The sequence below is a fragment of the Myodes glareolus genome, chromosome 15 (assembly GCF_982192425.1).
Source record: "Myodes glareolus chromosome 15, mMyoGla1.1, whole genome shotgun sequence".
In the NCBI taxonomy this organism is placed as follows: domain Eukaryota; kingdom Metazoa; phylum Chordata; class Mammalia; order Rodentia; family Cricetidae; genus Myodes; species Myodes glareolus.
The window spans coordinates 38,905,685-38,927,765 of record NC_142040.1 but is presented as its reverse complement, the minus strand read 5'-3'; the positions used below and the strand labels follow the sequence as shown (position 1 = coordinate 38,927,765).

The following is a 22,081-nucleotide window of genomic DNA, read 5'->3' as shown; positions in this document are numbered from 1 at the left end:
CAACGGATACATGGCTGCTCCTTTAACTAGCCAAACCAGTTGGAAACTACCTTTAACCAAGAGTGTGTTTTATTCAATAATCTTCTGAAGAAGTGGGAATATTCCAGCTGAAAGCCTTTGGTTTTCCTAAATTCTTCTTTTAACTCCTGGAAAGAAGTATGCTTAGAAATATCCAAAGATAGCCAGGCGTCGGTGCAGCAGGGCAGGTGGCAATGGCGCAGGCCTTTAATCCGAGCACTCGGGAGGCAGAGGCAGGAGGATCTCTGTGAGTTCAAGGCCAGCCTGATCTATAAGAGTTGGTTCCAGTACAGGCTTCAACACTACAGAGAAACCCTGTCTCAAAAAGCAAAAAACAAAAACTCAGAAGACAGAAGACAGGCAGACATGGGTCACTGTGCTGCACATTTGAAGGCGGTACCCAAAAGGGATTTTTAGTGGACCTCTGCTTTACAGTATCTGTGAAGACAGCAGGTTTGTCACCATGTGAAACTGTGGCAGGGACTTGGACAGTTTCCCAGAGGCACGATGTCACTGAGTCAAGTGACTACCAAGGACATGGACTGTAGCTCTGGTCTCTAAGAGCCACATAACTATTTCATCTCATCATCAAGAGAGCTACAGATATTCAATCAATGTTTGGGGGTGCCACAAGAAAACCCCTAAGCCTGCCTGGGAGGAGAGGAGGCCAGTAGTCAGGTAAAGTCTCCTCAACAATGAACACATTTCAAAGGAGAAGGATTCAGGGAAATGTCTACAGACCCTTCTCTTCCCCTAGAATTTCCATAGCAACCTCTCTCCCCGAGCAACACTGACCACAGGAATGTGGAAATGCCCGGGCTTGTGAAGGAATAAAGGAAGCGATTAGAAATTTCCTGAGGGTGCAAATCTGCCCCAAAGTTTCCTGTTTCCAGCATGTGGTTTAGGAAGCACTTCCCAATGCTGTATGGGTGGAAATCGGCTATTATTTTAATAGCAGTGTGGTGCTAGTGGTCTTTGGAGTCAAAGCAATGGTTCTTACCCGAGCTGAACTTTAGAAGATGCGTTTCTCACGATGCCAACATGAGGACTCAGCCAAGCTACCAATTAGGTTGGAGTCTCTGAGGCATAAACATAGGTGTATCTAGGTAAACATTTGTGTGTGTGGAGATGAATTTTTCTAAACTTTGGAATCCTGGGGCAAAAATTTACTAGATGAAGCCGTGGCTTCCCCGCTTCTCACTCATGTGGCACCAGTACGTTATTTCTTCTTCAAGCCTCAGTTCCCTGGTCTGAAGCCATCACAGCCTAACAGCATCAATGGACATGACGAAAGTGAAGACATTAGCCTAGGGATCATGTCGTGCCCGTGATCTGTACGCAGGACTAGTCCCTCCTTCTCCCTGCAGAACCTGGCTTGAGCTGGCTGACAGAACCAGTGGGTGCAGACAGGGACCCGAGGAAGCTCGCGGAGAGGTGCCACCTTCTCTTATCTCACCGGCTAGTGACGCTTGTAAATTCCTGGCAGAAAGCGGGTGTCCTGAAATAGCACTGAAAAGCGGTCTCCTAGAAAGGGCTCACACTTGGGCAGCGAAAGTCCTCTACTGCTTCTCTCTGCTGGCAACTGGCCGAGAAGATGACGCAGCCACGCCCTGCCGTGAATGTCGGCCAGCCTGTCACAGATGGCTGCAGGCAGTCAACAAAGCTGCTGACCCCTGACAGGAAAAGCAAAGGACTCACAGTCACCTGGAACCAACTGCAACAGGTCAGGCTTTCCATGAGAATGCAACTCTGTGTGTGTGTGTGTGTGTGTGTGTGTGTGTGTGTGTCCATCATCAGCCCCTTGTGGCACCCCTGGGAGCTGACTTTTCTTAAGAATACTTACTATTTATTAAACAATTTCCAAGTATCAAGTACATATGCGAATTGCCTCATTTAATATTTATACACTGAAGGGAGGCTGGGGTATCCTCTGTGAAGTGGAGATATTCAAGACTTAGAAAGGTCCCACTGGCCTGCTGTCAGTGGCCCCACAGATTGTCCAAGCCCCACAACTGTTACCCACATTCAGTGGGCCTAGTTTGGTCCTATGCAGGTTCCCCGCTATCAGTCCAGAGTCAGTGAGCTCTCACTAGCTCAGGTCAGCTGTTTCTGTGGGCATCCCCATCATGGTCTTGACCCTTTGCTCATATTATCGCTCCTCCCTCTCTTGGACTGGTCTCCAGTAGCTCAGCCCAGGGCTTTGCTGTAGATCTCTGTATCTGCTTCCATCACTTGCTGGATGAAGGTTCTATGATCACAATTAAGGTAGTCATCAATCTGATTACAGGGAAGACCAGTTTAGGCGTCCTCTCCACTGTTGCTTAGAGTCTTAATGGGACCAGGATTTATCACTAGTGCTTGAACCTTGGAGCATATTCTCTTTGGAGGGATACCTTGTTCAGCCTAGAATTAGGGGGAAGGGTCCTGGTCTTACCTTAAAGTAAAGTGTCACACTTAGTTAATTCCTCATGGGAAACCTTACCCTTTCTGAGGAGTGGATGGGATGGCGCTGGGGGGAGGAAAGGGTGGGACAGGAAGAGGGGAGGGAGTGGGAATGGGGATAGCTATAAAAATGAGAAAAGATTGTATTAAAAATCCATAATAAAAGAAAGCAAAAAGAGTCTTAGAAAGGCAAATAACCTGCCCAAACCCACATAATAATAAAAATGGCTGCATGTGAACCACTTGTAGCGAACTATAAAGATTTTTATAGCCTATTTCTAAAAGATGATGACACATTCTGTGCCCTGATTGTTAAAGAAGGAAGAAAGGGTCTTTTTCTTTTTTTTCTCCAGAAGCAAAGCAAAAGCACTGAGAGCCAGTGTCCACATCATCTTTACCATCTGTACCCATTCTTATTGACCTTTTTTCCCCGCTGAACTACAGTCAGGAATTAATCTGCATGGGAGCAGCAGGGCCTGCCTCGTCCTTGCTATGAATATTTTTCCTTTTTTCCATTCTTATGTGTGCTTGTCTGTGTGTGTGGTGTGCACTATGCTTGCTTTGCAAGCCTGTGGGTGTGTGCGTACATGTGCACTTTGCAGTGTGTAGAGGCCCCGGGGTTGATGTTGGAACTCATCCTCAATAGTGCTTCTACCTGATTCTTTTGAGACAGGGTCTCTCAGTCAAATCCAGAGTCCAGTGGAATGGCTAGTCTTGCTAGCCGGCCTGCCCTAGGAATGCTGTCTTCACACTCAGAGACAAGAATTACTGGTAGGTTACCATAGTATTGGTGTGAGTTCTGGAGTGCTTAACTCCATTTCTTATGCCTTAACCACCATTGTTATGAAATTTTAAAATCCTACAAAACCCAGACTTTGTGATTAATAATTTAGGGCTTGAAGGGAGGAAAGGGAAATGGGAAATGATGTAATCAGACTATAATCTCAAAAATAAAAATAATATTTTTTAAAAAAAAGTATAAAAGTAAATTGAAGCCATGCATAGCTACCCGCTCTATTGACCTAACTCCCTTGTAAGCTCCAAAGAAAGGATTCAGACATCAGATCCCTTGTACTGCAAAATACATCAAAATAAGGGTCATTCTTGGAAAGAATTCAAGACTTGGTTAAAATACTGCTTTGTACTTGGCCTTATCTCATTATTTTTATGCAGATGGGTTCAAATTAGAAGGCATCACAAGGGACTAGAAGGAGAAAAAGTCCCCAAGAAAAGACTGACCAAGAAAAGACCTGGCTCTCCCATATGGTGACGGCGAAAGTCTGTACTGATCTATGATGTCCAGCATCTTCAGTCTCTATAGCGATGCCTGGTGGACTTGTTGCCACCTCTGTAATCCTTCTGGGAGCCTGTCAGTCCTGCAGCAGAGGAAGTGGCGGGAGGAGAAAGCAGGCTGTAGTCTATAAGCAAAACATGAACTCACTGGACTGGCAAAAAGTCCATTTGAGGAGTCATTGGAAATCATGCAGCCTTCCAAATCATGAGCAGTACACCAAGACTAAATCAAGAATTGACATGTTCATGGTTACACGATCAACTAGTCAGGGCTAACACTTGAGCCTTAATCCCTGGCTCCCAGTCCTCAGTTTTTTGACTGTCGTAGCCAGCACCTTATAAAGTAAACTAAGACAGGACTGTAATGCTAGAAGAGTGAAAGGCTGCTGAAGGCCAGGACACTGTGGATGAGGAGGCCAGGGGCAGGGTTACGAAAGAAGCTGTGGCCTTCAAAGGTCATTAATTCCCCTGCAGGAAAGTCAGGTCATGGGCCAGTTAGCTGGCCACTGGGATTCCAAGAAGAGGTGGTTCTGACCACGTGACCTGGACTTTATTAGCTACTCTGAGGACGCAGTGAGCACCCACATTTTCAGAGATTGGGACCTTCCTACTTCCAAATAACCAAACTGAGTTAAGATAATGACTTGAAATTCTTTACTTCTCAGCCAGGAAAAGACAGTCACAATGCCAACATGTGTATCCGCTTCCTTCAGCTTGGTGGACAACCAGAAAAGGATGAGCCCCGTGAAAACGAGCAATAAATAACTGTATGGCCCAGAAAAAGCAAGATGTACAAAGATCATTCAGAAGAAGGGTTTCTTTCCTTAAGCTTCAAAGACATGAATATTTTATCATGGATTTTTTTTGTCTAATTTAAATCTATTTCATGTTGCTCCAGAATAGTCTTCCTCAATAACCTATGCCAAGCTTGAATGAGTTGTACTTGAACAAATTTCCTTCTAACTAGTTGACGTATTCCTCAAGCTGGTTCCTGGCCATCTCTTCACTCTCTTGAGCAGAGGATGCACAGGAGGCCTTCAGTTTCCTTGCTGAGATCTTGTCCTCAGGAGTGCGATGCTTTGCTGGGCACCAACCACCTCCGGATGAGCTGGGCTTCTAGGCACCTGACAGCCGTGACATGGAGCCGCTCTCCTGGGGGCAGACTGCTGGTGGTGGAAGGGAATCTCAGTACATTCAAGGTAAAGCCATTGTCAGTACCTGTCTGATCTTGAAAGAACTTGGCCAGCCGTGTGTTCCCCTGTTTTGCCAGCAAGATCAGCTTTCATGAAGGATCTTGTAATTCTGTTTATCTTCTGGTGCCGCAGCTGTCAAACTCTATAGCATAAATCCGCTCATGTTGCAAGATCCACAGCACACCCGGTAAAGTTGGCATTGACTCTGAGACAATCCATCACATTTGATTTTTATGTCTTGGCATCCAATTATAGCAGGATCACCTGAGTCAGATCCTTTGGAGCCCGCTCAGAATGCTAGCTCAAGGTTGACTTGCATAGTGGCCATGAATGCCTTTCCGCTGAAATGGCAAGGAGGGAGCTTCTTTTATGTTCTGTTCTCCTGACATCTGGGTTGAGGAGAAGCTCTGTCAGCTAGTGGGACTGTCATAGCCACAGGGCAACTGTTATAAGACACATTATTTTGAATCTGAGACCAAATTTTAAATTACAGACTTTTCTTTTCCTTCTGATAGGTATTTCTACCTATAATCACCTCTGATCAGCAGTTTCATTGTGGTTTTTAACCCAAGTCATGAGAAATAACCCTTCTTGTATCCTCCTGCTGCAGGGTACTGCAATACTGGGTACTCACTCTGTGGAAAGACTTTGGCGTCTAGTTGGGGGATCAGGTTCTGAGTCTCACCGAGCTGGTGTTCTGTCCCTCAAAGAGACAAAGACCATGAATAGAAGAATGGGACAGGAGGAAGGGAGAGAGCATAGGGTTGACAGTTAAAAGTGTCATTCTCATAGAACAAGCTCTATACATAAGATCACTGTCTTTCCTCTCTACAGCACAGCTTCTTTATTAAGAATGCTATTGCTTGAGAATTTCATACACACATAGAACGTGTTTTCAAATCCCCCACTCCCTCCCCTCTGACTCCTCTCACCTCCCTCACCTTTCTCTCCTAACTTCACATACTCTTTCGAAATCCACTAAGCATATATAGCGCTGTCTGTATAAAACTGTGGGTCATGACCCCCCTGGGTCCCGGAACTGAATTTAGGAGTCACAATAAAATCGGGCCACAGTAAAATGTTTCTGAATATGAAAAGGAACATAATTCAAAACCAAATACATAATGACTCCAAGGTGTTTCTGGCAGCTGTTTGTACCGCATGACTTCACGGTAGCCTTGGTTTCGAACACACAACATACACACAGTGCCAGTGAACGGTGACCAGAAACCTGGCTCAGATTCCAGACGGCCATGTGCTGTGCGGCACAGCACTTTACAGTATGTGCAAAGGTTCCTGCTTCTGTAGAGACGGAATAAATAAGGCTTGCAGCATTTCTTCATCTCCAGTCGTTGGCGTGTAAATAGCAAATGAGTATTTGTTTGCACCTCACTGTGTTGGAGTTTTGGTGTAAAGATTTGCTGATTGAGTTGCTAACTTGAATTTCATTTTTTAAAAAAATGTTAAGCCCGGCATGGTGGTGTCTACACCTTTAATCCTGGCACTTGGGAGGTAGAGGCAGGTGAATTCAAACCCGGCCTAGTATATATAACAAATTCTGGGCCAGCGGGGGAGGGGAGTCTGCATCATAAGAGCCTGTCTCAAGAAAAAGAAAATAAGTGTGAGATTAAGACAGAATTTCTAGCGATCTTTGAAATAACCTCAACCTAAAATAAACTGCCATTTTGTACTTCACATTGTGCAAAGTGACATTCTCAGAATTGATCATCATAAAACCAGTATATTGATCATTTCTGAAAAATGTTGAAGATATTACAAAAGATTTTCATAAAACATTAATGATTCGTGCAAAAAATTTAAGTCTTTGTGTCAAAATAACCAAGCAAGAGAGGTGGACAGGTCCGTGGTTAAGGGCTTTCTGCTCTTTTGGAGGTTCAGAGTTCGCCTCTCAGCATCCACTTGGGGAGGCTTCCGACCTCTTGTGACTCCGGCTCCAGGGGATTTCGTGCTCTGCTCTGGCCTCCGCAGACACCTACACACTGATATGCGTGCATAGACACATACGCAAGAATAACTTAAAATAAATATTCAAAAAACAACCAAGGAAGTCCATCCATCTTACTAGCAGCCAAATTTGCTTTCATCTTTAATAGATAACAAAATTACAAGCATGTCAAAGACTTGTTCTAAAGCAAATTTCTTTATGGTTTGTTTTCAGTAAATGTTTGATTTAGATACCTAAATCGCCAGGATTGAATAAAAACGTATTGAGTGAAAGGGGACTGTGAGTGGAAAAGTTTAAGAAACCCTGCTTCAGAGACTGTTGTTTCTTTCTCCCCTTTTTAAAATTTTATGTGTGTGCGTGTATGTGTGTGTGTGATGTGTGCACATATGTGTACGTGTACACAAGTGTGAAGCTCAGAGGACAGCCTCAGGTTTGGGTCCCCCCTTCCACCTCGCTTGTCTCTGTCTGTTTGCCACTGGGCACCAGGCTAACCTGTCTGCAAGCTTCCAGGGATGCTCCTATCTCTTGCCTTAGGAGCACTGGGACTTCAAACCAGTGCTACCAAGCCCAGTCTCACATTGGTTCTGGGGATTTGAACTCAGGTCCTCACAGTGGTGCAGTAAATGCTTTTACCTACTGAACCATATCCCCAGCCCCACGCTATGCTCTTCTTGTCTTATTTTGAATGTAGCCGTTTTCCCCTGTTACACTGGTGCGGGAGAATTGTCTGTATTCTGTCAGTCATGTTTTAAATAAACGCTGATTGGCCAGGCAGGAGGTGTAGGTGGGAAAACCAGACAGGAAGTGGAAATGATGCAAGGAGAGCAGGAGAATTCTGGGGAGGAGGAAGTTGATTCCCCCCACTCCTGCCCCGATCACCGAAGCAACAGGATGTGAGCTGCCCCACTGAAAAGGTACTAAACCATATGGCTAAAATAGATCAGAAAAATGGGTTAATCAAGATGTAAGAGTTAGCTAATAAGTAGCCTGACCTTATGGGCCAATCAGCATTATAACTTACAGAGATCTGTGTGTGATTTTACTTTGGAACTAAACAGCTGGGGGGCTGGACAAGACAGAACCACAAACAAAACAGGATCTCATGTTACATTACACCTCAGAGTCAGTAGATTCACAGATGTAGAAACTGTCATAGCCTAAAGTCTATTTGCACTAGATCTCCCAAGCTCCCAAGAAAGGCTGCCTGTGCACGGAGTCTGAACTTAATAGGACTATAGCCTGTTCTTTTGCCACGTTATCTTTGGGCCCTTTTCTCTGGCTGCAATTTGGGGCATCAAAGACTGAATTTTGTCCAGAAATTCCAGTGATATTGATGCTGAACTTCTGAACACTCTGAAAATATTCCCAGTTGACTTTCTACCATGGAGAGAAATAAATATAGAGTTTGCGGTCCTCTTTAAGCCACCGCTGGTTCAGCAATGCTTTGTGTTGTTTGTTTAACTATTTGTAGGGCTTTCTTCCACCTCCACCTCCACACAGCAGTAACCTGCATTCCCAGCTTCAGAGAAAACTGTACATGTTTGAGCACTTGGTCTTAGCTCTAGATGTAATTGCTCTCGGTAGTCAAAATACTAGTTAAACCAAGTGTGTTTCGAGCTTCTGTTGCTGTGTCCTCTCTCAAATATCACTTTAAATCTCAAACTTGAACCTTCCAGAAACATCTCTTCAGGCAAGCAGTCAACCATCCAGAATATTATGGTCATTGAAAGGAATCTAGTGTTCAGAGCCAGATACATACAGACATGGGACATTTTCTGAAAGACACTGGGGTGGAGCCTCAGTGACAGTGGTTGAAAGGCCTCTTTTGCCTTTGATAAACTTAACTATGCTAGCAAAAATTTAGGAGCGAAAAATCTTCTTTTCAACCCGTCAGGGGCAGTTTCAAGATTTCATCAGGTCATAACAGTATTAAATAAAAGGCAAAACTTGGTGTCCAACCTGTTCTTCCAAGGGTGGAATAATATGAAATAATCCTTCTGTACACTATGACTATGTATTACTTTCATTGGTTAATAAAGAAGCTGACTGGCCAATAGCTGAACAGGATAGGGTTAGGCGGGAGAACCAAACTGAGAATGCTGGGAGAAAGAAGGGTGGAGTGTGGAGTCACCAGCAGAAGCAAAGAGAGGCAGAATAGACATGCTGTACTGAGAAAATATACCAAGCCATGTAGCAAAGTATACGTAAGAAATATGGGTTAACTTAGATATAAGAGTTTGCTAGTAATAAGCCTGAGCTATTGGCCAAGTATTTGTAATTAATATAAGCCTCAGTGTGTTTATTTGGGAGCTGCATGTGGGCCAGAGACTTCTGCCTACACCAGGGTCTCAAAGTGAAGTGTTACCTGATGTTGTAGCATTCCCTTACTGTGACAAATTGCCTTAGAAAATAAGCTTAAGGAAGAAGAGCTTTGTCTCTGCTCAGGATCTAGTTGACTTTGTCTTTGGTCACGTAGCCCAGTGTCTTTAAATCTATACAATTATGCAATTAGTTCACTATGGCAGAAATGTACATCAGAAAAAGCAGCTCACCTCGTCATGGCGATCATAAAGAAGCAGGTGGTCAGAGATAAAAACACACCCTTCCAAAGGCCAACTCCAGAGACCTTCTACCTCTAGTGAGCATCTGAAGTCTCTAATCCTCCCAATCGCACTGAGAATCCACGGATGGGTTAATTTCTTCACCAGGGCAGAGTCTCATGATCCAGTCTCTCCCAGAGGTCCCCCTCTCAATACTGTTGTACTGAAGACAAGACCTTCAGCACATGAGGCTCTGGTAACATTTAAGAACCAAACTAACAGAAGACAATTTTTTTAACTATTTAATTTAGGTGTGTCTCTACAATGCTTGGAGAAGGAGAATCAAACATGTCTACAATGTCTCAGACAACAGCAAGTTTCACTGAGTCCTTGGTCTTATAAGCCCAGGTATTTAATAAACCTATCCATCCATAAAACTCTTCCCTTCAAAATTCAATACAATGAATGAGGAAGAACAGATGGAGTAATTAACCAAGTTGCTAACTAATGGGATCCAAGTGTACTCCCTCCAGAAAGACTCCTGACAGAGTTCTTGCTTATAAAATGTCATTCTACAATTCCACAGTTAAATGTGTCACTAGGTCAGTAGTCTGAGAATATGGCCCAGTTAATAACAGCATAAATAAACACCTGTGGTGGCCGACAATCAGATTATGTATCAAGTTCTCAAAAATTCAGACACACCGACTTGTTAATTCTGCTTTTGAAAACCTAGATCAGGAATTTCAGCAAAATATAAGCAAGGTTTTAAGTACAAAGTCAGTCGAGGCAGCATTATTTGTTGTTTATGGTCATTATTATAAACAAATTATAAACAAGTCCAGTGCCCCCTGACAGGGTAATGGGAGGAAATGACGGAACACACGCTCCGCGTCATCACTGTCTCTGATATTTATGGGATTTCTAAGGAGAGTTTGAACTGATTAGGACAAAACAACAGAAAAAGTTTAGGATGCAAAACCTGTTTGCTGTTGTTTTGCTTTATTGTGTGTGTGTGTGTGTGATGTCTAAACTTTGTATGGATATATAAAAAGAGTTTAAGAAAATATTATACAGTGTAAACATTATTTATCTTTGCTATTTCCCTTTGATCTTTATTGTCTATACATTTCAATGTTTTCTAGCTATCCTCTTCTCATACCATTATTTATAAGAATAAATGAAACATAATTTTAGCGTACGCAATTAAAGAAAACAGTAAACTCGATGGTAGAAAGTCCACAAGACTGAATCACAACTATCACTTCTTTTTGATTCGGGATTGAGCCTATTGAATAGGTTAACTGCATGGATGGGTGAAAGAATATGTGTGTTTTATTTTTGGAATCCACCAGAAGTTATAGAAAACATCATCAAGCAGGGTGCTTCTCATATACACTCATGTCATGACGGTTTGGCCTGTAGGACAAGGCTAGAGGCCATCTAGCAAAACTTGTCCTCATGTCAAAACCCTGAGCCCTTGGATCCCAGCAGCATCTCACTTGGGGCAGTGTGACTTCATTCTAGAGGACACACAGAGTGGCAAGAGTAGGGAGCACCCCAAAGCATCACAGTAACTGTCTTTCCTCATTTCTCCCTCCTTTCTCATTAGCATAATTTTGGGAACCAGCTTTGGTGGTGCCTGTCTGTAAACCCAGCACTCAAGAAGCTGAGGCAGGAGGAGAGTTCATTGCTAGCCTGGGCTACATAATGAATATCAGGTCAGCAAGGATGACATTGAAGAAGGGGTGTAATATGGCAAAATAAAAGGCAGGAAACAGCCCAGTTCCCTAGGAAGCTGGCATTACAAGAAGAGCAAAGTAAGCCTATGTGGTGGAAGACAGACAACTTATATCTGAACTGCAGTAGGACACAGTGTTCTGAGATGCCGTTTATGTTCATGGTTCGTGCTAGTGAGAGTTAATCTATAAAGACTTCAAAGGGAGAAAAGATATGGCCCAGGCAGAGACAAAACATGGTGTTTATATTAAGTGGAAATTAAAATTGTTTAACTTAAGTTCTGCTTCAAAGTCAAAGATTCTAAAGAACTAGCCTTGGTCTCAAGCTAAGCCAAATTTTGTCCTTTTCATGACAGCAAAAGGAGGGGACAAATGGGGAAAAGGGGAGATCTTTGGTCAGTATAAACACAAGATTGTGATTCTTGAACATGGTTTACTGTGTCAAAATCTGCCCTAAATATTTTAATTCTCTGTGAGTCTAAGCATCTGGGTGGTCTGAGCTCACCCAGCAGCCTCTGTCCCATTTCGCAGGAGGCTGAGTGGTTGGTTACCCAGCAGCCATGCTGCCTGAACGGCACAATCTCCAGATAAACTTCGGAGATAATGCAGGAAATGACTTCAAAACAGCCCAATTAGTTGTAGTCTCATGTGTGGTTAAAATCATGTCATTGGAAAGGTCATGTGAAAAACTTGGGAGGACTTGGTGGAGTTTCTGAAGACACGACAGGTCTCAGAATGCCGCCAAACCCCGGAGCTAAAAGTAGCCTCCTTCTTGGCTTTTGACTTCTATGTTTTGAGACAGGACCTTCGTGTGTAGTTCTGACAGGCACAGAACTTGCTGTGTAGCCCTGGTTAGCATTGAACTTGCAGCGATCCTCCTGCCTCAACATCCTGAGTGTCGGGAATAAAGGCTTATGTCCCTACACCTGACTCCTCCTGACTCCTCCGGAACTTTAGGTAATGCTTCCTCCGCAAGGGCTCTTCCCCGCTGGTCCATAAGACGCAGAGCTATAGAAGAAAGTGCAATGGATGAAAAACCCCCAATGAACACATTGCTCCTGCACTGTGTGCCTACAGCAGCCTCCCCGTGAGCATCCCTCCAGGTCGGAGAAATCAAGGATTCTCCCAGAGTGCCACAGCTCCAGCCCCATCCCTTCTGTCTTCGCTTGCATCTCAGCCGGCTTCCCTCAGCACACTCTACCAGCACCCGCTGTGTCGTCACGCCCTCCAAGCGCCTTCGGTTCTCACTGGAGCTAAGACTGCCCATTTCGGCTATGAGTCATTGACGCCTGCAGGTCTGCTTTCCACTCTCTGGGGAGACAGGTACTTTCCTCTGGGGTTCTCTCCCCACAAAAGAATTCCTTTTCCCCCATCAAGGCCTGGAAGGCAAAACATGACAGCAGCAGTTCCCACACGTCTCCGTGAAGTGTGAATGTGAAATTAGGCACAGGCGGTACCCGCAGTTTGCCAAACAAGATGGCAGGTAGCAGAGCTCAGCAGAGAGTAAGGATCGTTCGGACAGTAGGGTTTTCTTTTTAAATAATTATATTTTAATGGGCAAGCCCAAAGCAAATTTTTCATTTGCTTTCTGTCCAGTAAAACCATTAGAACCCAACAACCCCCATAACAATGAGGAACTGTTAATAAAACAAAAATAATAGTTCTTTTCCGACTTTTATTGTAAAAATTAATCACTGACTTTAAGTGTGCCTTTTTATTTCACGCTTTATGAGCACGAGTAAAGCAAGAATACTGTTTGAGACTGGACCCCGGTGTGAAATAATCCCTAATAAAATTTAACCCAGGCAGAGAGACACTGTCTCAGCGGGCACAGGCACTTGCTGGCAAGCCTGATGCCCTGAGACCAACCTCCAGAAACCACGGGACAGGAAGGAGAAAACTCCTGCAAGTTGGCCCGAGCTTCACACGCATGCCGTAGCATGCACACATCCACACATGCGCAGCGAACAAGTAATGAACAAATAAACAGATGGAATAAAAAAATCTTCCACTCAGCTTTCTCATGCTCAGGAAACTCAGAGAAGCCGCAAAGTAGAATTCAGATATTGGCGGGAACCCACGTCCCAATATCTAAGGATTATTATTATTATCAGCTGGTAATAATGAAGCTCGCTTAAGTCAGCTAGAGGAATACAGTGGAGGCTGGCTGGTAGGTTTGCTGGTGGCTCCTGCAAAATTTGATGTGGGATCACGCACTCACACTGGGGGCTTCCTGACTTTACATGCCGTGTTGATCTTTAGTTAAAAGCAATTGTGATTTTTCTGGCATACACCTCTATTTCAGAACGATGAGGAGTTAAAATTAAGGGACTGGGGTGGTCATTCACCAATCCTTTCAGAGCATATTCCATTTTAGAGAGGATCTGGGAGGTTCAGATCATGAGTGCCTCCCCTGCCATCGAAAGCAAGCAGATAAAGACTGTACCTGAGCACATTCCTTTAAGCCCCCCTTTCAAGCTTCCTGCAGAGAACGTCTCTCTATGACCTGGGGACACCTGCGGATCTCCAATCAAACTCTTTTTCTTTTCCACTTCCCTGTACTGAGGAATGAAGGTCAGGCTGTACCGTGCCAGGCAAGCATCTATCTGCCTGGAGTGAAGGAAAAGTCTCATCACTGTCCAGCGGAACTTTTCTCTAGGAAAAAATGCTCCATTATATATGGACTTCCTGGTGTATGAACTTAAAACATGAACAGGAATGAGGAACCAATATTCGGTCTCCTTTAACCCTTGAATTACCATCTTACCAACCTCATATTTCATTACCTGGAAAGAATGTTTTCTGTGAACTTGAAGACTCTCCCGCCCTTCACATCCACAGCACTGACATTGTGTCCCTACTGTGAAACAATTTTTTAAAATAAATTTTTAAAATATATATGTACATGCATGTGTCTGCGTGGAGGTATGTGCAAATGAGTGCAGGGCTCCGTGGGGTCCAGGAGAGGGTGCTGGATTCCCTCCAGCACTGCTTCTCAACCTTACTAAAGCTGTGACCCTTTAATTTAGCTTTTTTATGTTGTGGTGAGCCCAACCACATTATTTTGTTGCTACTTCACACCTGTAATTTTGCTACTGTTATGAATTATAATATAAATATCTGATATGCATGATATCTGATATGGGACTCCCAAAGGGTCATGGCCCACATGTTGAGAATGACTGCCTTCGAGCTAGAAGTTGTGTGTTGTTTGACGTGAGTGCTTGGGATCAAACTCCAGTCCATCACAAGAGCAGCAAGTACTCCGAACCCCTGAGCCATCTCTCCAGCTCCTTCTCGTGGGACATCTGACATCTTAAAGGCTCAAGCTGTAGATAAAGCTCCCAAGCCATGAACTTTACTTTGGAGGCTCTCCTACAGGCAAGATGGGGGCCCCCTGGCCCCAGCACAGCTGAACGGCAACAGCTGAGGCAGTTTACAAGGGGCATCCTAACTCTGGCGCTCTGCTCCAGGCTTAGTTTGGAACCACTTGGCTTGACTTGCCTCTGATACTCTATTGTATTAGCACTGGATTCTTAATCTACCATCCTCCATATTCATTCTCTGTTTCCACCCTCTGTCTATTTATAGTGACACCTACATCAGCTTCTTGTAACCTGACCACTAGTGGGAGCAGAGGGTGGGTGCCTGACTTGGCTCCTAGGATCTGCTTAGCTGAGCGTCATCTGGGCCCGAAAGAGTTCTTCCTGGCCTAGCAAATGGAAGTTGGAATAAGAAAGGAAAAGGAAAAAGAAAATCTAGGAGTCTTATTTAACGTAATCATGACTGGATAAGTAAGCAGTCCTTTCATTAAAACTCAGGCGGAAGTACGGCATGCCAAAAGCCTTAGCAGGGAATGAGTGACCCATGGCAGTGGGAGATGGAATCCTCTGCAGAGGGCATGGTAGATGCCAACTGGGCAGAGGATTTGTTAAGGGGAAGTTGGTTAATAGATCCGCCACGAGTTACTTTGTAGAATTACTTTCTAGCCTATAAGAGAGAGGGGAAAGGAAGAGAAATAAGTATGATCTCATGACATTCCCGGAGAAGAGAGTTCAGGGAGGAAGCTCCCTCAGCTATTGAATTCTATAGCCCGGAACACCAGTGACTATGCCGGCCAGCAGGATACGAGCGGTGGTCCCTAGTAAACCTAGGGAAGAGGAAGAAAAGATACAAGAGACACAAAGAATGACGGCAAGACAGTATTTCAAGTTTATTATGTCTCAGAAGCTGTTATATAGCAAACGGGCAGGGGGGGAGGGGAGGGGTGTCAGGTCTGCTGGAATTCAGGTCTGGAGACCTCCCTAGCTGATAGGTAAATACTGAGGGCCTGTGATTGTTGACTAACAAAGGAAAAGGCTAAGCCTGGTGCCTGCAGGTCTCACAAAGCTAATGTCCTAGGTCTGGAACTTGCCTTGCAAAGTTCTTACTTGTGAACTTCAGAGGGCTGTAAACAAAATGCAGATCTCAAAATACAGGTCTTGGCTTCCGGCGCGTGACCATGACCAAAGTGCTAACACTTAGTGAAGAAGACGTTAAACATAAGAAATTCAAATTCAAATACCAAAGTCGAAGGAAGAGGAATTTTTAAAAATCACCACAGACGGCTCTTAACGTGATCATAACACGGTTCTGATTGGATCAATTAGCAGAGGTAATTGCAGCTCGGCCCATTATTCATTCACCAATTTGAAATCTTGGGAGGGACTCTGTACCCACAGCGAGGTGGCTTTAAGAGACTAAAACCCTCTCTACTGCTGCCTGAACGGTGCCAGCCGCAGCATGTTTAAACAGCGCTGCTGCCAGTGTGTCTTACTGGCAAGTGTGGGCAAGGATATTCTGAAGAAGTGAGAACCGCAGCCAAACCAGGAAACCGAGGACTCAACCTCTCTGCACTCCAGAAATGTGTCTTTCTTCACACTTGGGAATCTGTGTAGAAATCTTTCTAGACCCGGGCGTTCTTAATGCTGGGTCCTAACTGAGAAACCCCTGCTGGGTGCTCAGACTGGTCACCAGAGCGCCAAGTGACATCTCTGATCCTTTATCCTCCTCCTCCATTCACCTGCAGCCCTGAACAGTCAACAGAGGGTTCCTCAGAGCTCATCCAGATGGACTGAGGACCAGGAAGGAGGAAGCCTAGCAGAAGGCCTGCCTGGGAACAATCGTCAACTGTGTGCAGGGCATGATCATTAGAGGGCATTGCTTTAGGGTTTAGGAAGGGGGGAGCTTAGAGATGCAGAAAGTAAATAAATTCATAGGTATTTACATGGTTATAACTTCTAAAACTATATGTAAATCATATACTGAGATAGACTTTTATCCTCTCCTATTCCCAGTCTAGTTATTTCTTGAATGACTATTACCGTAATGACTCATGTTCTCAGGCTGGGAGATGGTTTGGTGGTTAAGAGAGCTTGTTGTACAAGCATGGTGACCTGAGTTTGGATCTCTATCATCCACATAAAGGCTGGACAAGGTCTCCTGTGTCTGTAACTCTGAACTGTGAGGCAGAGACAGGAGGATTCCAGGAGCTCACTGACCAGCCAATCAGCCTATCAGAAATGGTGAACTCCGGATCGGGTGAGCAATCACATCTCATGGGAATAAGATGGGAAGTGATAGAGCAGGACACCTGGCATCCTCTTATGACCTCTGTGCACTCACAGGCATGTGCATCCACAGGCATGTGCATATATGCTTGTACAGTACATGTATATATGGATTCACACGTCACCCAAAAATCAAATGGAAACCATGTTCTTGGCAGGGCAGCTGCTTGGTAAGCATTGTACAGTGTAGCAGAGAAGAGCTGTTCCTGCACACAGACACCGTGAGTTCAAATCCCACTCCCACAACTACCTGGAACACAACATGCAACCACCCTGTTTCTTAAGAGTCCCCTGTTGAATGTAAACCACTTAGAAAAAATGGCTGGTGCATTGCTGCCCCTTTGTATGGGTGACCTAATGACCCACTGACTCCTCAAAGAAAAGACTATGAAATGGAAAGATAAAGCAGATTTCCTGTCGGTAAAGTGAACCTCAGGTGTATAGTCTGGAGCCATTCAAGTTAGGGTCCAGACACAATGGCTAAGACAGATGTACAGAGACCAGGATCCTAGTGGGTAGGATGAAGCTATAAGTGTCTTCATTGCCAAGTGGAAAGTATCTTGGCACAGAAAACACAAGTCTTAACAAGCTGTGTAACTTTGGCACTGTCATTCTGGCTCTTTGGGCTTCAGAGATTTTACATACATCAGCTCTATGCCATAGAACTTCCTGAGGGCTATGCTCTAAATCTGTACCCGTGGCTACTGGGACTAAAGCGTGGAAAGACCTCCAGCAGAGCTCCATTTTTGTTGTAATTGTATTTGATTTTAGTGAGAGCTAAACACACCCAGCCACACGTGTTCTATGGCAGCCGTGTTGAATAACACAGACAGAATACTGTGGAAGATATTTTATGGTCTGTTAGGTAAGACCCAAGGTTTCTCTAGGTTAAGAAGTAGAGAGTATGCATTTTAAGAGTTCACCCCATCTCTAGGGTCTACACACTTTGCAAAGCGCCTAAAAACAAATACATACAGAGAAGAACATGGATCCTGAGAGAAGCGAAGTGGTCTTGTCTGGAATCATGCGAGTATGACATCACCCTTGGGCATGGTTTCCAAACCCTTGAAAGAGGCAGGTTTGAAATATCTCACCTTCTGAAAGCCAAGACCTAGTCACTGGCAACTTATTCCTATTGCTCTGGAATAAGTTCTTTAATTCTCAACAACTATATGATGGGTGTTTACAGGTGTTCTTGACTTGTAGATGGGGGAAGGGAGGCACAAACATAGCTGAGGAGCTTGTTCTCAGACCACCCAGCTAAAAACGGATGAGCCCAGGTACAAATTTAGACAATTTCTTTTAGAGCCTTATTGCATGAAAAAGAAAACAAGTATTGTAATGAATAATGTAATTATTCATATAATAGTAATTTAATGAATAATACATTGTATTATAATGTAATGTAATGTAATATAATGTAATGTAGAATAGTGCTCAGATAAACTGTTGACTAGTTCTCACACAGTAAACACACTCTTATTGTTTTCAAAATGCTATAAACTTCCAAGAAAGTCCCCCTTCAAAAGCCATTCAGTTACTACCCTTCTCAATCAATCTGAGGATGACCACGAAGCTGAGTTCCAAAACTATGGAACAGGAGAACTTTATCCTCCATTATATGTGTATATCAGGCACATGTAATAAGAACATCAGCCATTTGGTAGCTTCAAATCCATCAGGTGTACAAGTGGGCAACTCATAGATAGAAAAGACACTCGTTCATTCCGCCCATCTTTGCCAAGCATCTTCTATATGTAAGCCACTGTATTCCATACTTGGAATTCAACATTCATCAAAGCAGACTGAATTCCTCCCCTATACAACTCTCAGTCCTTCATTTGACACATCAGCCAACTAATGTCTTGGGAAATGAGGGACGATTATTTAGTGGTCTCAGCAGCTGCCGACAGACAACTTTCGGTGTGGTGCCAACAGCTGTACTGTCTTCCCAGCAAAGGGTTGCCCTGGACCTAGACCCTAGAATTTTAGTGGGATCCTTTGGAGTTTTGGAAGAGTGACAATTAGAACTCATTGCACGACTTTCCACTAAAAATAACTCCATAAACAATTTCTAAATACGTCTTTAGAAGCAACAACCCCAGAAAAGCCTACGGGCTGAATGTAACCAGAAAATTACAACACAAGATGGGTGATGTGGGACTATTGCATGATTGGGAGGCAAAAGATCACCAGGGAATTCTACCCCAACCGATGAGCAATGGTTGCTCTCTGCCGACAAACGACCAGGCAATTCTCGCTAACATTTTCCAGCTGGAGAAAGACTTGATGCAAGACAGTGAAGAGTCCAGCAGTTTTTCTAAACGTTCTAGAATATGCAAAAGCAAAGGGACCCATGGCGGTCAAAAGTAGCTTCCAGGTGCTACTAAGAACTGAGCTGTTTCCAGGAGGGCCGGTTCCAGTAGCTGATCAATGGTTTAGGGAGGGTATAGAAGGAAGTCAAACCCTAAGTGCTACTCAGAATTCACTCGATCTCCCCTGTGGGATGCATATGACTAAATGTCCCTCGGGAATTGTGCAAGCCTACCGACATACCACGAGGTCAGCTGTTTAGACGTTTGGGTTTTCTCAATGCTGAGAACATAGCCTGGGAGCCATGCAGAAACCGTGCTATGACTTTTTTTTTTCTCATGCAAGCTCGGTTCTCACACTAGCTGGAGCTCTTGCATCTACTGTGCAATGAAAACACACTGTGAGAAACACCTGAAATTGCATCTCGGGGGAGGGGAAAGGATGCATTATCTCCTGTGACCCAACCCCGTCCTCCCCAACCAACCTCACCCGTGCTTGAGTCGAATCCACACGGCTGATGGAGCCTGACTCACCCTGAGTGCCCCAGGCTCATCACTATAAACATCTAGGGGGTGAGCTTGTAAACAGAACTGACCACAGAGAGCTGGCAAGGGATGCACAAAGCATTTGCACAGAAATACCAGCAACGGACAGACTCCTGGGAGTTTTGCTACCACCGAAGAACAGCCAGGCCTCATGGCTCAGGGAGCTCTGACAGATGAAAAGTGTGATCAGAAAAACAAGGGCTGCATAGCTAAGTCTACATTACTTCCAGTCTCTATTTACAACATCGGCCTGGACTGAGTGGGCATGGCACTCACTTGCTGTGGAATACTCCTTTACACTGGGTAAACATATGGTGCTGTGATTGGTTTAATAGACAAGCTGATTGACCAATAGCCAAACAGGATACAGTTAGGTGGGAAAACCAAGCTAGAAATGATGGGATGAGGAAGGGCAGAGTCAGAGGAGTTGCAAGCCAGATGCAGAGGAAGAAAGATGAGAAGGACGTACTGAGAAAAGGTACCAAGCCATGTGGCTAAGCATAGCTAAGAAATATGGGTTAATTTAAGTGTAAGAGTTAGCTAGTAATAACCCTAAGCTATCCATTGAGCGTCTATAATTATTAGAAGTCTCTGTGTCATAATTTGTGAACTGGTGGGTGGGAAAGAAATGCCGTTTACACTCACTTCTTACTCAGATCCTATGCCTAACTGACAAGATAGTGTACAGCCCCTTTATTAAAGAAATCTATCTATCCTTTTATTCATCCCTTTACTCAGACAATGTTTAGTGAGCATCTCCTACATGTCAGGCACTCTCCAAGATGCTGGGGACATGGCAATGGGCAAGGCAGAAAAAAAATCACTTCCTTCATGGAAGTTGCCTACTGATGAAGCAGAAAGACAAAAGGCAAGTAAATAAATGCATAATTTGATATCATGCTGGGATGGGCAGCATGCAAAAACCTGAGGTAAGCCAAAGAAGGATGGAATGTCTGTGGAGCAGGATAAAGTCTTGAGTGAGCATCCATGCCCCTGTCAGGGATGCCAGTCCCTCAGCCCCATAGGAATGGAATGGCCTGGCCTATCCAGGGTCAGGCTCTGGAGAATGCCAAGGCCTCCCCCTGGTCTAAGTGTGAACGTTGACAGTGTGTACAGAAAGTACTGACTGCATCCTCCTGGTTCCAGATGACCGCAGCCTGAGACTGCTCCCCTCCAGAGGACCCACACTGTGATGAACTAACCTCTCTCCTGCTTTGTGCTGCTCACAGTAAATGCACTGAGTTTATGGGTCGCAGCTGGCATTTCTCCGTATAAACGCACAGCCCACCTGGTCTGAGCTTTACTGTTATTTCTTCATTACGTGTCATGGAGTCATGTCAAGTGCAAAGTCGCACAGATGGTGATAAATGGCCCTATTGCTAAAAAAAAAAGATGATGGAAAAAAGCCCTTTAGAGAATAGGCAGAAGAGACCAGACCTAATGATATGAACAGGTCACATGGACGTAGGAGAGTGGTCCAGGCAGCAGAAACAGCAAATGCAAAGACTAGGAGACGGAATCATGACTGGCAGGGAGACCAGGGTCTGTGTGAGCAGCACCTGGTGGGCAATAAAACGTGAAAACACAGAGGCTGGCAGGCACCTGACATAGAGAACTCTGATAATGACTCTGTGTTTCATCCTAGGGGTGTGGGAACCCATCTGAGCAAGGTCATGGCATGGTTTCTATAGCAAAACTTTGTGCTCATGGGAGAAAAGGACAGGGAAGTAAATGTCTAGCGGGAGATGAGACAGCCAGCAAGGAACAGGAAGAGTCATGAAGACCACGCAGCCAGAGCAAAGCCAGGAGCGTTCGCCCCATTGCTCTAGTTAGGATGGGAAAGGACACGTGGGTCGGTCATATTTGTACCCTGGTGGACTGCAGATCTCTCAAAGAACTTGTCTCTCTTCCCCACTTCCTTAGTTGCTCTCTCTGGATGCACCCGGGGCTGCTGTCACCATGAATCACCGGTCCGCAACAGCATAATTTCTCCACTCCTGGAATGTGCTGATTCTTCTACACAAAGTGACAGTCTCGATGTTGGATGCCCCAGGAGACTCTCGTCAGCCTTCAGGAGTTGGTTTAAACAGGACCTCCTCTGCACGGGACACACATCACACTGGCCTGAAGTCTAGACAGGTGACGGAGAACAGAATAAATAATCCAGACCTGCTCATCTTGCTTGTCGAGGCTGGGGAGGCACCGCACCCCTATGGGAGTGGAAATAAGTCACTCCAAAGGGAACATGTGTACCCCCAGTGCCTTCATCAGTGAGTAGGCCACCTCTGGGAAAGGAAGAGCCAAAGCAGCGTGGGAAAGACATTCCCAGGAGCACATGTGTGGGGGGGGGGGGGGGTATGGGGTAGGGGGCTGAAGGGTAGGAGAGTAGAGGGTGGGGGTAAGGGAGTGAGGGTTGGGGAAGT

General features: G+C 44.7%; 1 long non-coding RNA gene across 1 annotated transcript; it reads left to right on the top strand.

Moving 5' to 3' along the window:
- Positions 1-1,226: 1,226 nt before the first annotated feature.
- LOC146891593 (uncharacterized) lies at positions 1,227-6,280 on the top strand. The gene is made up of 3 exons (XR_015734995.1): positions 1,227-1,741; positions 3,134-3,231; positions 4,419-6,280. It is a non-coding gene; the product is annotated as an uncharacterized LOC146891593 (long non-coding RNA).
- The last annotated feature ends 15,801 nt before the right edge of the window (positions 6,281-22,081 follow it).